Source organism: Triticum dicoccoides, unplaced genomic scaffold (assembly GCF_002162155.2).
Source record: "Triticum dicoccoides isolate Atlit2015 ecotype Zavitan unplaced genomic scaffold, WEW_v2.0 scaffold26862, whole genome shotgun sequence".
Classification (NCBI taxonomy): domain Eukaryota; kingdom Viridiplantae; phylum Streptophyta; class Magnoliopsida; order Poales; family Poaceae; genus Triticum; species Triticum dicoccoides.
In genome coordinates this window covers 23,776-27,999 of record NW_021258770.1, presented here as the reverse complement: position 1 = coordinate 27,999, position 4,224 = coordinate 23,776, and the positions used below count along the sequence as shown (strand labels likewise).

Below are 4,224 nucleotides of genomic sequence, written 5' to 3'. Positions count from 1 at the left end.
CACGGCCGCGACATATATTTACCACGTTTTATTATTTTGCATGTTTGTGGTAAGTTTTAGCTCGTTGGTCATTATTCACGCGTGTAGCGGCGGGCACACCAAAGTACAATCGTCTTTGTACTGAAGCTGGGAGGGGCAAGCATAAGGGACGAAGACGGGGGTAACATGTTGGATGCGATCATACTAGCACTAAAGCACCGGATCGCATCAGAACTCCGAAGTTAAGCATGCCTGGGCAAGAGTAGTACTAGGATGGGTGACCTCCTGGGAAGTCCTCGTGTTGCATTTCCTTTTTAATTTTTTTGCGCGACGTGCAAAAGAAAACGCACGGGCACAACATACATTTACCACGTTTTATTATTTTGCACGTTTGCGGTAAGTTTTAGCTCGTTGGTCATTATTCACGCGTGTAGCGGCGGGCAAAGCAAAGTACACTCGTCTTTGTAGTGGAGCTGGGAGGGGCATGCATAAGGGACGAAGATGGGGGTAACATGTTGTTGGAAATATGCCCTAGAGGCAATAATAAAAGCATTATTATTATATTTCCTTGTTCATAATAATTGTCTTTATTCATGCTATAATTGTATTATCCGGAAATCGTAATACATGTGTGAATAATAGACACCAACATGTCCCTAGTAAGCCTCTAGTTGACTAGCTCGTTGATCAACAGATAGTCATGGTTTCCTGACTATGGACATTGGATGTCATTGATAACGAGATCACATCATTAGGAGAATGATGTGATGGACAAGACCCAATCCTAAACATAGCTTAAAGATCGTATAGTTCGTTTGCTAGAGTTTTCCAATGTCAAGTATCTTTTCCTTAGACCATGAGATCGTGTAACTCCCGGATACCGTAGGAGTGCTTTGGTTGTGCCAAACGTCACAACGTAACTGGGTGACTATAAAGGTATACTACGGGTATCTCCAAAAGTGTCTGTTGGGTTAACACAGATCGAGACTGGGATTTGTCACTCCATATGACGGAGAGGTATCACCGGGCCCACTCGGTAATGCATCATCATAATGAGCTCAAAGTGACCAATTGTCTTTTCATGGGATCATGCATTACGGTACGAGTAAAGTGACTTGCCGGTAACGAGATTGAACGAGGTATTGGGATACCAACGATCGAATCTCGGGCAAGTAACATACCGATTGACAAAGGGAATTGAATACGGGGTTGCTTGAATCCTTGACATCGTGGTTCATCCGATGAGATCATCGTGGAGTATGTGGGAGCCAACATGGGTATCCAGATCCCGCTGTTGGTTATTGACCGGAGAGTCTTCTCGGTCATGTCTACATATCTCCCGAACCCGTAGGGTCTACACACTTAAGGTTCGGTGACGCTAGGGTTGTAGGGATATGTATATGCAGTAACCCGAATGTTGTTCGGAGTACCGGATGAGATCCTGGATGTCACGAGGAGTTCCGGAATGGTCCGTAGGTAAAGAATTATATATAGGAAGTGCTATTTCGGCCATCGGGACAAGTTTCGGGGTTATCGGTATTGTACCGGGACCACCGGAAGGGTCCCGGGGGCCCACCGGGTGGGGCCACCTGCCCCGGGGGGCCACATGGGCTGTAGGGGGTGCGCCTTGGCCTACATGGGCCAAGGGCACCAGCCCCAATAGGCCCATGCGCCTAGGGTTTCCAAAGGGGAGGAGTCCCACTAGTGGAAGGCACCCCTAGGTGCCTTGGGGGGAAGGGAAACCTCCCTTGGCCGCCACCCCCCTAGGAGATTGGATCTCCTAGGGCCGGCGCCCCCCTGGCACCCCTATATATAGTGGGGGAAGGAGGGCTTTTTGATACACGCCTTTGGTTGCCTCCTTCTCCCTCTCCAACTCCTCCTCCTCCTCCTCCTCCTCCATAGTGCTTGGCGAAGCCCTGCCGGAGTACTGCAGCTCCATCAACACCACGCCGTCGTGCTGCTGCTGGTGCCATCTCCCTCAACATCTCCTCCCCCCTTGCTGGATCAACAAGGAGGAGACGTGGCTGTTCCGTATGTGTGTTGAACGCGGAGGTGCCGTCCGTTCGGTGCTAGGATCTCTGGTGATTTGGATCACGTCGTGTTCGACTACATCATCCCCGTTCTTTGAACGCTTCCGCTTGCGATCTACAAAGGTATGTAGATGCATCCGATCACTCGTTGCTAGATGAACTCATAGATGGATCTTGGTGAAACCGTAGGAAAATTTTTGTTTTCTGCTACGTTCCCCAACAGTGGCATCATGAGCTAGGTTTATGCGTAGTTCTTCTTGCGCGAGTAGAACACAATTTGTTGTGGGCGTAGATGTTGTCAACTTTCTTGCCGCTACTAGTCTTATCTTGCTTCAACGGTATTGTGGGATGAACGGCCCGGACCAACCTTACATGTATGCTTACGTGAGACCGGTTCCACCGACTAACATGCACTAGTTGCATTAGGTGGCTGGCGGGTGTCTGTCTCTCCTACTTTAGTTGGAGCGGATTCGATGAAAAGGGTCCTTATGAAGGATAAATAGAAGTTGACAAATCACGTTGTGGCTTTCACGTAGGTAAAAAAACGTTCTTGCTAGAACCCTACTTCAGCCACGTAAAACTTGCAACAACAATTAGAGGACGTCTAACTTGTTTTTGCAGCAAGTGCTTTGTGATATGATATGGCCAAAGTTGTGATGAATGATGAATGATCTATATGTGATGTATGAGATGTTCATGATATTGTAATAGGAATCACAACTTACATGTCGATGAGTATGACGGTGACAAGATGATCATGGAACCCCAGGATGGAGATCAAAGGAGCTATGTGATATTGGCCATATCATGTCACTATTATTATTTGATTGCATGTGATGTTTATCATGTTTTGCATCTTGTTTGCTTAGAACGATGGTAGTAAATAAGATGATCCCTCATAATAATTTCAAGAAAGTGTTCCCCCTAACTATGCACCGTTGCGATAGTTCGTTGTTTCGAAGCACCACGTGATGATCGGGTGTGATAGATTCTAACGTTCACATACAACGGGTGTAAGACAGATTTACACACACAATACACTTAGGTTGACTTGACGAGCCTAGCATGTGCATAGACATGGCCTCGGAACACAGAAGACCGAAAGGTCAAGCATGAGTCGTATAGAAGATACGATCAACATGAAGATGTTCACCGACGTTGACTAGTCCGTCTCATGTGATGATCGGACACGGCCTAGCTAACTCGGATCATGTTATACTTAGATGACTAGAAGAGGGATGTCTATCTAAGTGGGAGTTCATTATAATTTGATGAACTTAATTATCATGAACTTAGTGTAAAATCTTTACAATATGTCTTGAAGATCAAATGGCCAACGTAGTCCTCAACTTCAACGCGTTCCTAGAGAAAACCAAGCTGAAAGACGATGGCGGCAACTACCCGGACTGGGTCCGGAACCTGAGGATCATCCTCATAGCTGCCAAGAAAGATTATGTCCTCCAAGCACCGCTAGGTGATGCACCTGTTCTCCCTGCAGAACAAGACGTTATGAACGCTTGGCAGGCACGTACCGATGACTACTCCCTTGTTCAGTGCGGCATGCTTTACAGCTTAGAGCCGGGGCTCCAAAAGTGTTTTGAGAGACATGGAGCATATGAGATGTTCGAAGAGCTGAAAATGGTTTTTCAAGCTCATGCCCGGGTCGAGAGATATGAAGTCTCCGACAAATTCTTCAGCTGTAAGATGGAGGAAAATAGTTCTGTCAGTGAGCACATACTCACTATGTCTGGGTTACATAACCGCATGACTCAGCTGGGAGTTAATCTCCCAGATGACGCGGTCATTGACAGGATCCTTCAGTCGCTTCCACCGAGCTACAAGAGCTTTGTGATGAACTTCAATATGCAGAGGATGGAAAAGACCATTCCTGAAGTATTTGCTATGCTGAAATCAGCAGAGGTAGAAGTCAAGAAGGAACATCAAGTGTTGATGGTCAATAAAACCACTAAGTTCAAGAAGGGCAAGGGTAAAAAGAACTTCAAGAAGGACGGCAAGGGAGTTGCCGCGCCCGACAAGCAAGCTGCTGGGAAGAAGCCAAAGAATGGACCCAAGCCCGAGACTGAGTGCTTTTATTGCAAGGAAAGTGGTCACTGGAAGCGGAACTGCCCCAAATACTTACGGACAAGAAGGCCGGCAAAACGAAAGGAGCTGCGGAATAAACGGAGACTGGCGAAGGACGAGGTGACGATGCGCG

At 47.1% G+C, this 4,224-nt stretch overlaps 1 non-coding gene across 1 annotated transcript; it reads left to right on the top strand.

Annotated features, from left to right (window-relative positions):
- The first annotated feature begins 170 nt into the window (after positions 1-170).
- LOC119345688 lies at positions 171-289 on the top strand. Its single transcript, XR_005167140.1, has one exon. It is a non-coding gene; the product is annotated as a 5S ribosomal RNA (ribosomal RNA).
- Positions 290-4,224: the final 3,935 nt, after the last annotated feature.